The sequence below is a fragment of the Macrotis lagotis genome, chromosome 3 (genome assembly GCF_037893015.1).
Source record: "Macrotis lagotis isolate mMagLag1 chromosome 3, bilby.v1.9.chrom.fasta, whole genome shotgun sequence".
Lineage (NCBI taxonomy): Eukaryota > Metazoa > Chordata > Mammalia > Peramelemorphia > Peramelidae > Macrotis > Macrotis lagotis.
The window spans coordinates 148,259,041-148,271,931 of NC_133660.1; positions in this window are offsets into that span (position 1 = coordinate 148,259,041).

A 12,891-nucleotide genomic window follows, 5' to 3' on the forward strand; every position below is an offset into this window, starting at 1 on the left:
TAAAAATGCTAAGTATTTTGCTCTGGGGCTATAGGGCTCTTACATTCTTTCCCATAGAGTTGAAGTTCATATATTCATGTCCAAAAAAATGTCTCAATACAATCCCTTGGGACAGGAACTAATATAGCTAGGGCCACAACTTCATATTGCCTGAAGTGCTCCTCTCAAACCTTAAATTGACCCATAAAGTCGATTATGTGTAATGAAGTCACCAAATTGCAACTGCATGTAATCCTAGAACAAAGGTAACCGGTCATCTATTTCTGACTACTTGCCAGATTCCCATACCACCTCCTGCTTGTATCATCATCATCATCATCACCCCCCCCCATCTTCCACCCTGTTGTCCTTTGAGTCAACCTTCACCCTCATGTCATAGATCTTTCTTTTTAATCCCTTAAATTATCTTTGGCTAGAAGAATGTCTCACCCTGACCTTCTCTTGCCTCTTACACTCCAGAATTTGAATTGAGGGATTATTTTAAAGTTGAATAGAGAAGCCTTTAGAACTGGGCTCTGCCCCCAGTCATCCTCCCTATGTTAATTGTACAATGACCTAAGTGTCTTATTTGTTCCCAATATTGAACCTGAACTAAGATCAAGTCCATTCCAGTAAATTCTGGGTTCATAGATCATCAATTTACAGTCAGAAGAGATATTAGAGGACATCGGGGCCAACCACTTCATTTTATATATAGATAAGAAATCAGGCCATAAATAACTTGCCCAAAGTTACCTAGAATGTTTGAAAGTAACACAACTGGGATTTCAACTACAGTGTTCTTTCCACAATGCTGAAGATATTTTAGCAACATTCAGAAGGAAAATATTAGATGCCACCCTTTCCAGTGGAAAAAGCAACCAATGGGATATTGAACTAATTGAAAATTAATCGATCAATGAGTAAATCTTAATTAAACACTCAATATGTCCCAGATAATGCAAAATATTAAGAAAGCATAAATGAAAAAACTAAATATAAAGTTAATATATAGGCTTATATACACATGCACACATTTCTATATACTGCTATAAAGTAGTTAAAATTAGATTAATATGGCAGGGAGGATATTTGTAGTTGACATCAGGAAAGACTTCATACTGAAAATAGTGTCTGTGCTGTATCTTAAAGGAAGAGAGACTCTGAGATTGATGTAAGGAAAAAGCAAATTATATGCAGGGTTTAATCAGTATGAAGAGATGATAGATGAAATATTTTGTGGAACAGAGATAAAGTTCATTTGGCAGGAACAGCAAAGTGTGGGAATAGGAATTAATATTTAATGAGGCATGAATGGTACATTTGTTTGGTCCAAGTTGTATAAACTTTTAGCTGAATAAAATTGTTTTTATTCTACATATATTTCATATAGATATGTGTATATAAATTCCATATTTCATTCTATACATACATATGTGTATACACACACACATATATTATTCTAAATGTAATGGGAACGGCTAGATTTCATATGGGGATGCTGCTGGAGGTCATATGGACAAATCTGCTCTTTAGGAATTCACTTTGACAACATCATAGAATTGATTGATAGTCTTAAAAAATAAAATTTAAAATGAGGAAAAGGACCTATATGGACCCATATTATCATTTTCACTAAATATAAGCTGTACAAAAGATAATCACAAATAGTGAACAGGAAGAAAATATATTTATCCAACCACAAGAGCAGATTTTAGGGAAATTAGAATATATCAGAAAATGCAAAGTGAATAAGCTCTTTAGATAGGAGGAAGATGAGAACTCAGCTCAATCAAGAGAAGGAATCCAATTTCATCCAAGAGGAAAATCTCTGGAATTTCTAGGAAGGCAAGATAGAAATCTGAGATTTATTGAGCATGCAGTTTCCCCCTACCTGCCTCTCTCTCTCTCTCTCTCTCTCTCTCTCTCTCTCTCTCTGTCTCTCTCTCTCTGTCTCTCTGTCTGTCTCTGTCTCTCTCTCTCTCTCTCTCTCTCCTCTCTCTCTCTCTCTCTCTCTCTCTCCACATGTCTAGAAGTCTTTCTAGAAAAATATCCAGAAACAAGCAGAAAATCACTTTTGAGCAAGGAAGAATGGCACTACTATTCTGAAATTCTTGCACTAGCTCTGTCTCTAGTGCCTTTTGCTTAGTAAGATTCACATAGTTTTGTGGAGGAAATAGAAACATCTTCTTTGCATTTTCCCTTAAGTAACCTACTATTAGTAACACTAACACTAAAAATTCTGAACTTTGAAATTGTGGCTAGATAAGTGATTATTTATATAAAGCAGAGTTATTCTCCTATACGATTTCAGTTATGTTTCACTTTTTTTTCTATTGATCAGAAGTTTGCTATTGTTTTGAATTTTATTTCTTTCTGAAGGGACAAAGTCAAGAGCTTAAGGAAACCTCTCCTGCAAGTTTTAATAAACAATGACAGGGAGTTTGAACTAGCAATTTCCATAAAAAAGGAATTATTTTACTATCTTTTCTGATAAGGTGGAATTCAAAGAAGCAGCACATTTAAAATTCATTTCCCATTAGGTTTTCTTGATCTCAAATTAAGCAGTAAATCAGCTGATCTAAATTGAGCTACTAATAAATAATTAAAGAAGTTATGACATTTTATGAATATTCCCAATATATTTAAATTGCTATCCATATCCATTGAAATTCTGACCTGGAGATTAATGATTTTTTTTAAGTCTTTGAAGGTAGGAATGTTACATATTCAGAAACTTTACAGTTTTTCTCTATTGTTTTTTAGAATGATATATAACTCCATGATTCTCTTCCTTTCCAATATCTATGATGATCATAGAGGAATATTATTTAAGAAAAACTATACTGGGGCAGACCCAAGAGGGTGGCATGGAGGCAAGAAATCCCAGAAAGTCTTCACCAGAAAAACTCATGCCGCAAAATTATGACCCTAAATTCTAGAGTGGCAGAACCCACAGTAAAACAATTTTCCAGCCCAAGACAACTTGGTAGATACACAGGAAAGGTCTATTCCACCTGGACAGGAGTTGGAAAAAGCCCACACTGGGCTGCTGGAGCAAATCATCTTTAGACTTCCAGGAATAGCACTTGAGGTGCCTGGGTCCCTTGGGGTTTGATTTTGTGATAGCAGGAGCAGTTTCTAGACCTCCCAACACAGGGATCATCTTAGACAACTTGTAAGGTAAGTGAGAAAACTCTGCGGGTGTAAGCATGGAGCCCAGCGCAGCTCAGACCTCAGCACAGACCAGGCCCAGGAAACAAAAGTCATCCTATGGAGCTGCCCAGCAGGGAGCCAAACAGCAGAAGCAGCCCAGCAGGGAACTGCCCAGCATGGAACTGCCTGGCAGGGGGCCACCCAGGAGTGGTCCACCAAGCAGAGAGCCACCTGACAGCTGCTTCCTGAGCACTCAGTCCTCAGAGAGCAAGGGGGTTGGGGAAACTGCTGAGGTCTCTCTGCTATCCCTGGGTCAGGATCCTGTGTTTTGTCCTTATTTAGACCCTGGTTGCAATCTGGGGTCCCCTATTGCCACAACAGAACAGGAACCTCCTCACAGCTCTAGACAGAGGGAAATGCTTGTGGCCATCCACAGACCAAGGGCGCAGTCCAGGAGAGCATTCATAGCTTCTGATAAGACATTGAAGGAATTGAGGGCTTTGAGTTTGGGTACTCAAAAACACTCAAAACTTTATGGTGTACATTAAAACCAGGTCATAGCATGAGAAAATGAGTAAACAGGAAAAAAAAGGATCTGGCCATACATAATTATTTTGGTCCTGTGGAGGATCAGATCACACACTGGGATGATGACAAAGTCAAAATTTCTGTATCCAAAGCCTCCAAGAAAAATAAGAATTGGACTCAGGCCATGGAAGAGCTCAAAAAAGATCAGTGCAGGAAAATCATGAAAAGTAAGTTGGCAGCTTGGTGAAGGAAATACAAAACAATACCAAAGAAAAAATACGTTAAAAATCAGTTTAGTTCAAATGGAAAAAAGCAGTCCATAAGATCAATGAGGAGAAGAATGCCTTGGAAAAGGATATAAGAAACCTCCCTGAATAAAAGAACTCCTTCAAATATAGAATGGAACTAAAGGAAGCTGATAATGGTGAGTAATCCAGAAAAGATAAAAACAAAAACCAAAAGAATGAAAAACTAGAAGAAAATGTGAAATAGCTCATTGAAAAAACAACTGACCTGGAAAACAGATGCAGAAGAAAGAAATTAAGAATTATTGGAATAACAGAAAGTCAAGACAGGAAAACAGCTTTGACTTCATGTGTAAAGAATTTCTCCAGAAAGATTACCTCAACCTCCTAGAAGTAGAGGGTAAAATAGAAATCAATGGAATTCACCTATTTCCTCTTGCGAGAGATATCAATAAAACAACAATAACAAAAAACAAACCTCCCAGGACTATTCCAAATTCCAGAACTTCCAGGTCAAGGAGAAAATATTACTAGCAGCAGAATGAAACAATTCAACTAGTGTGAATTCAGTGAGGATTTCACAGGACATAACAGAGTCTACATTAAGGGTAAGGGCTCGTAGGCCTTGGAATATGTTATTCTGGAAGGCAAAAGAGCTTGAATTACAACCAAGATTCAACTACCCAACAAAACTGAACAAGCTCTTTCAGGTGAAAAGATGAACTTTCAATGAAACAGGGGACTTTCAAATTTTCCTATTGAAATGCTTAGAGCAGAACAGAAAGTTTGATCGCCAAGTACAGGACTCAGGTACAACATAGAAAGGGTGGACAGGAAGGATAAATTATGAGGAATGATGATGAACTGTGTGTATTCATCCATGGGAAGATGATACTGATAACTCATATCATAGGAACCTTCTAATTTATTAGAACAGTCAGAAGGAGCATATATAGATAAGGCAAAGGAGAGAGCTGAATATGAAGGTATAATATAAAAATGGACTCAATAGTAAAAAAAGGAATTTACTAAGAGAAAGGGAATGAAGAGGTAGAATGACCCAAGATATTTTACATAAAAAAGTTAAGAAAAAACTTTTGCTTTGGCATTGAAGGGGGGAAGGTGAGGGGGTATGAGTGAACCTTCATTCTCTTCAGAAATGGCTCAGAGAGGAAACAACATATACACTCAATATGAAATAGAAGTCTATCTTAACCTGGAGGAAAAATGGAGAGGAAGGGGATGGGAGAATGTAAACAGGAGGAGAGGAGCTAGGATATAGATGATGTAGATGAGGAAAGGTCACAGTAGAGGGTAGTCAGATGAAACATACTTTTGGTTTTTTTTGCAGAGTAGTGTGGTTGAAGGACTTGCTTGGGACAGCAGGGCTGGGTAACTATTGGATATCTGAGCCTGGATTATTATGTTGGATATCTGAGGCTGGGGTCCTCCTGGTTCCAGGGCCTGTACTCTGTCTGCTGTACCATTTGGCTGCCCTACAAAACACTTTTAAGGAAGGACAAAGTGAAAGGATAGAGAGAATAGGAATAAATGGCAGTGGAGAGAAATAGATGGAGGGAAATGCAGTTAGCAATAGCTAATGTGGGGAAAAAAATATTGAAGCAAGTTCTCTGCTGCACTTATGATAAAGCATGCAATCTATCCTCCAGACAGAACTGATGTTATCTGAACAGAGACTGAACAGTGTACAATTTTTTTCTCTCTCTTTATTTTTCTTGGTGTTTCTCTGTCTTTGTGGGAGAAGGGGGATTATGTTTATTTTCACAACAAGACTATTTTAGTACTGTGCTAATAAACAAACAAACAAATAAATAAGCAAATAAATAAATAAATAAATAGAAGGACTTGGGTTCATAGGAAAAACATTTTAAAAAACAATGTTTTACTTCATTTACAGTCCCTTCAATATTAAAATAAAACATATCCTGTTGATAGGTTTAAAAATTGTGAACAAGTTGTATAAATTCTCTGTCAAATCTAATATTCTTTGTTAAAATAGATGTAGCTATTTGGTAAAAGACCAAATTTAATCATATTTGAATTTTCCCCTCTAGATTTGAAAGATTATTGAGCATTTAAAAAGATAAGCCTATTTTTTTTATTGTAGAGAATATATGATTGCAAGGACAATGCTTCTTCAGAATGAGTCAATAATAAGTGATCACATTTCTGGAAACACAGCTTCATTGATTTCAAGAGCAGAATTTAACGACAATACAACTGGCACAATGAAAGTTTCACTGAGCACAAGTATCATTTTAGAAAAACCTATTCTAAGATCCCAAAACTATATTCTACCTTTCCATGACCATGAGCAACTTCTATTGATTGTAGTTCAACAACTGACTAATACATTTTTTAATGAAGTGAAAAACAAAGAACAGATAGAGAGTCTGACTCCTGTGGGTTGAGAAAGGTTGTTAAAATAACATAAGTAAATAAGCAAATGGGATTGATTGTGCAAATCCATGGGGTCAACTTTGAATCATTCCACTTAGTCCCTTTTTATTTTCTATACTTCTCCATCTTCTATGCTAACGATGAAGGAAATTACTGATTCATTTTAACCCCACTTATGAATTTTTTAAATGAGGAGTTAGAGCTCTTTTTGTAGTTCATCCTTATAACTTGTACTCAACTTCTTATTTCTCTATTATTTTATACTAATGATCTTAGACATGAGTTAATTTTTTGTAATTATTTTTACTTAATTTTATTACAAAGAGATGATCAGATTCTTTTTTTTTTAGGTTTTTGCAAGGCAAATGGGTTTAAGTGGCTTGCCCAAGGCTACACAGCTATGTAATTATTAAGTGTCTGAGACCATATTTGAACCCAGGTACTCCTGACTCCAAGGCCCGTGCTTTATCCACTATGCCACCTAGCTGCCCCTGAGATGATCAGATTCTTAAGACTGTAGATCCAGGACTAAAAGACACCTCAGTGACCATGTAATTCAAATCCAGATGTTTTTTAAAAGATGAGGAAACTGATACACAGTAGATGAAATGCATATCCAGAGTCATATTATCAACACATTTTGATGACAGGAAAAGGCAGCACTTTCAATGTAAGAGCCCAAATATCAGGATTTGGTCTAAGTGAAAAATTCCATATCTATTGGTGGAGGTATGAAAAACTCAGACTCTAATTCAAAGGTTACAGTAAACAGTTTATAGACTGAACTCACCTGGAGAGTCTATGAGCACTTAAGGACAGGCTGAATAACAAAGTTTGAGACAAGAATACAGAGGGAAAGAAAGGAAGGAAAGGGAATAGCCATTGAGAAGTGACTAGGCTGAGACCCACATGGGTCAAGCATGGGGGAGAATATTGGCCAAACTCCAACTCCATGCAGGGAGGAGTCAGGAAAATAAGTTGAAGAGGGACCCTATCCCACCCCCACCCCCCACCCCCCAGCCCTTTTCATGACTAGGGTCAGGTATTAACCTTGGAAGACTAAGAGTCTGGAATGAGGAGGAGGGTTAGAGGGATGGCCTGAGGGGCCTTTCTCTTATCTTGGAGAATTTACATTTAACAATGAAGAAAGTTACATTGAATTTACATCTGAAAAGAGGCTTAATGATGAACAATTTGGGTCAGAGCCTCACAGAAAGTAATAGGCAAGCATAGCCAATATTTCCTTAATATTAAAAAATATTATTTATTTCTCCTTCAACTGTATCAGAAGGGAGATTACTTTTGGCAGCTTTGAAATCACTCAGATTAACCAAGCCACCAGTAGATAAACTGAGGCATTAAGAAATTGCAATTTGGGCAATTGCTGAGGTTTTTTAGGCAGGGATACCCCAGGAGAGGACTAGCAATAGGGGTTATATACATTCATTAGAACCAGATAAGTAGATACAAAGAAGGATGGGTCCCATACTGTCTCTACTGCTTTAGCCATTTTATCACTTAATGAGATGAAAGACTTTGGGGTGTGTAGCTGTAAGAGGGAAACAACCTGAACAGTTCAGGATTTTCCTAGGAAAAAAAAATCACAGGATAACTTTAAGCTACTTCTAACCATAAAAAGGCACTAGCCTGTCCCCAAGTCAGTATTACCTGTAGGATCAACAGAAGAGTAGATGACAAAAAGCAAGTTTTATTAAGAAATTAGAAGAACAAAATTGCAGCTTTAACTGTCTGAGAACTAAAGCAGTTAGAAACTACTGGTAAGAGCAGGGTAGGGACTCATAATTTCCTGGGGATGAACAATACAGAGATACTCTGACACTAGGGTCAGTTTTGATTGTACAGATCCTCCTTTTATCAGAGAAGGATCTAAGGTCTAAATTTTCCTTTCCCACAGGGATAGTCCAAAATATCCTGAGTAAACCTTTGAAATTTCAAAAATTCTTATAGAAAATTATTTCTTCTTTTACTGGCAGTGAAAAGAGTCAAAGTACAGATTCAAAGGGCTCAGATAATGATCAATTATGGAGATAAGATCACTAATCTCTATAAGAGATTACAAAATGTATGGATATCAGTACATGTTTCCTTAGATAATATTATGTAACCTTATTTAAAATGTTAATCTTCTCCTAGAGTAGTCACTATCCAGTTTTCCAAAAAACCTAAATGAAGTTTTTAAGCTTTAAGAACATTAAGCTTCATTAATTTAAAACTATACTTGGGACAGCACATTATGTATTATTTTGGGAACTTTTGATTTTCTTTTATTGATTTTGATTATTTGAGAAGGTCAGAAATGTTTTTCTTAGGAGATTATTGAACTGTCTGAAAACTGGAGAATATCTAATTATCCTTTAAGATCTCAACATCCCTCTGTTAAGAAGCCAAAGGAAGACTCTCAAAATTCCTTCACTGCTTGTTTCTCTCAGTGACATATAAATCGCTTCTTCCTCAGTCAATTCATTGTGAAACCTCTCTCTATATAGTTTTATGTGTAAAATCTTAGTTTCCTTGTAGAGTCTGTTTAACTAGATTTATATCTTTTTCTAAATAGGTGACTAATTTTAATTATATATGAATCAGAAATCACACCAGTAAAACAAGTCTAGCAGTTTTATTTTAATATTTTTATAAAAAGAAAAGAAATTAGTTTAAAATTTAAATGAAAAACCTGTGCCATTATATAAAAGGAACACACTTTAAATTTCATGAGATCTTGAAGATCTTCAGTCCTGTCTTTTTCTTGTTGTTTATGTTATGTTATTACAATAATCTTATTGTGAAAGTAAACATAATGCCCCCCCCCAAAAAAAAGATGAGAAGCCCCAAGAATAGTAAGAGAGAAAAAAATATACTTCAGTCTGTGTTCAGATTCCAATGACTCATCTCTGGGATGAGTTGCTTTCTTTATTATAAGACCACCAGAGAAGTTGCTTCAATATTTTTTCCCAAAGTTGTTATTCCTAGCTGTATTTCCCTCCACTCTATTCCTCCCCACTCTCATTTATTCCATTCTCTCTCTGTCTTTACACTCTGTCCTTGTTCAGAAGTGTGTTCTATCTGAGTACCCTCTCCTGTGATCTTCCTTCTCTTCTATCACCCCCTTCTCCCTTCCTTCCCCCCCATTCCCCCTCATACCACCCATTTCTCTCATTTTTCTCTAGGGTAAGATATGTTTCCATATCCTATTAAGTGTGTATGCTATTTCCTCTCTGAGCCATTTCTGATGAGAGTGAAGGCTTGGGTGGCTAGGTGGCACAGTGAATAGAGCACTGGCCTTGTAGTCAGGAGTACCTGGGTTCAAATCCGACCTCAGACACTTAATAATCACCTAGTCATGTGGCCTTGGGCAAGCCACTTAACCCCATTGCGTTGAAAAATCTTTAAAAAAAAAGAGAGCATGAAGGCTCACTCATTCCCCCTCAATTCACCCTGTTCCACTCCATTATAAAAGCTTTATCTTGATGCTTATGTGAAATATCTTACCCCCTTCTTCCTCTTCTTTCTCTTCCTCCCAGTACTTTCCTTTATCACCCATTGATTCCATCTTTTTACTATATTATACAATTATATACAGCTCCTTCCTGTCTTTTGTCTATATATGCTTTTTCTAACTGCTTTTATAAATGAGAAAGTTCATATGTGTTATCAGTATCTTTTTCCCATGCAGGAATACAAACAGTTCAATATCAAGTTCCTCATAATTAGTCCTTCTCATCCACCCCCTCTATGGTTCTCCTGAGTCCTGTACTTGGAGATCAAACTTTCTGTTCAACTCTAATTGTTTCAATAGGAAAGTTTGAAAGTCCCCTGTTTCATTGAAAGGTCATCTTTCCCCCTGAATGAGGATGTTCAGTTTTCCTGGGTAGTTGAATTTTGGTTATAAACCAAGATATTTTGCCTTCCAGAATATCATATTCCAAGCCCTACGAGCCCTTAATATAGATCCTTCCAGATCCTGTGTAATCCTGACTGTAGAGCTGTGGTAGTTGAATTCTTTGTTTTTGTCAACTTTTAGAATTTTCTCTTTGACTTGGGAGTTTTGGAATTTGGCTATAACATTCCTGAAATTTTTCTTTTGGGATCTCTTTCAGGACATGTTTGGTGGATTCCCTCAATTTCTACTTTACCCTCTGCTTCTTGGATCTCAGGGCAATTTTGCTGTATTATTTCTTGAAAGATGAAGTCTAGGCTCTGTTCCTGGTAGTGACTTTCAGGTAGTCCAATAATTTTCAAATTATCTCTCTGGGATCTGTTTTCCAGTGAGATATTTCACAATTTCTTCTAATTTTTTTAATAGTTTTATTTCTTCCTGATTTCTAGTAAGTCATCAGCTTCATTTACTTCCATTCTGCATTTGAAGGAGTTATTTTCTTCAGTGAGCTTTTTTATCTCCCTTTTCAGCTGACCAATTCTGTTTTTAAGGCATTCTTCTCATTTGCCATTTGTGCTTCTTTTTCCATTTGGCCTAAACTAACTGGTTTTTAACATATTATTTTCTTCAGTATTTTTTTGTATTTCTTTTACCATGCTGTTGACTTGGTTTTCTCGATTTATCTAGATCACTCTCTTTTTCTACTCCCAATTTTTCCTCAACTTCCCTTAATTGCTTTTCAAAGTCTTTTTAAGCTCATCCACTGCTTGAGTCAATTTCCTATTTCTCTAGGAGGATTTGGATACAGAAGCTTTAACTTTATCATCTTCTGAGTATGTGTGACCCTCCATGATACCAATGTAATTTTCTGTGGTTAAATTTATCTTTTTCTGTTGTTTGCTCATTTTCTCAGCTTATGACTGATTTACCAGTTTGGGGGGAGGGTTTGCAACACCCCATAGGGACCTTAATTCCTCCCAGGTCTTATGAAAGTGGATGACCCACAGGCCCTTCCCTCTGCCCTGGAGCTATGAAGAGGATCCCTGCTCCTCTGTGGTAGAAAAGGGGCACAAACTACATCTTAGATCTGAGTCCTGCTCCAGGGAGAGCAAAGAGACTTCTGCCATCTTCCCAGACCTCTTTATTGTCTGTGGGCTGAGAGCTCTGACTGGTTAGGTAGCTTCCCTGCTTCCTGCTGTAGGTTCTCACTGCAGGGATTCTCTATGGTCATTGTTCTTTTCTGCTCTGCACTCACTCTGGTTCAGCAGAATTCTGCCACCACTCCTTCTGGCTGTTCTCAGTGATCCCTGAGCCAAGATGTCTGGAAACAGCCCCCTCTTCCAAGGACCTAGGCTCCCAGCTGGCTGTGCTGCACTGTAACTGTGGTTCTTTGCTATTTTTTTCAGCCCCTTGTCTAGATGAAACAGACCTTTCCTGTACATTCTCTAAATTGTCTTGGACTGGGAAATTGTATCACTCAGTCTTTCTGTGGAAAGACTGTCCCTCTAAATTTTTGCTAGAATCAAAGTTTGGCAGCTTTTGGAGTTTTTGGGGAATAAGTTTCTGGGAACTCCTGTCTTCATGCCACCAACTTGCCTCTGCCCCTAGATTTATATCTTTAGTAGATACATGAAATTACTGTTTATTCAACTTTTGTGACAATGAGGGAAGAATATTATTATGAATCTGTCTTTTCTTTTTCTTTTTAATTTTTAAATTTTATTTAAGGCAGTGGGTTTAAGTGACTTGTCCAAGTCACACAGCTAGGTAATTATTAAGTGTCTGATGTTGAAATTGAACTCAAGTCCTCCTGATTCCACACCGTTCTATCTACTCTGCCAACTAGCTGCACTGAATCTGTATTTTCTTTAACTGTTTTTGTCTAGGAGGAATTCTCATCATTTCAGTATGTAAAATAATTATTTCTCTATCACTGTAATATATCAAGAAATATTGTTTGAATATTAATCTTTTTCCAGATTTTTTTTTGAGATCTGAGTTTAATAGGACATAGGTTTTTACCTTATTACTTTTTGTATAGACTTAAACTTGTGAGATTAATTTTGAATTGAGCAGATTAAAGAGAGTGCTTTTTTCCCCATTTATAAAATGGATGTTGTTGTTCGTCATGATCCCATTTGGGGTTTTCTTGTCAAAGATACTGGAATGGTTTGCCATTTCCTTCTCCAATTCGTTTTGGAGATGAGGAAGCTGAGACAAAACAGGGAGGATGAGCTCTTTTCTCAAGGTTAAAGGATTTATCCAAAGTCACACAGCTAGTAAGTGTCTAAGGTCAAATTTGAACTCTGAAAGATTTACTGGTATCCATCTGAGGAGTAGGAGAAGAATTTAATGCTAGAAGAAAATTATAAGAGAAGTTTTCACCTATGTAAAATCCTTAGCATGCCAAAATACAGAACAAGTCAACTTTATGTTGAGTGTCTTGATACTTTAAAGCTTAACCCCATCATCTGGTTCCCATTTATTTCTTCCCTCTGTGGCTAGAAAATATCCTTTATTTACCTTTACTCTCTTAGAATCCCCACATTCCTTTGAAGACAATATGAAATAACACCTCCTATTGACCCCCACCCCACTCTGATTGTTTATGTTCTTTCTACAGTCAGGGGACACAGAGGAAACAAGTTTTCCCTGACATCAGGAAAA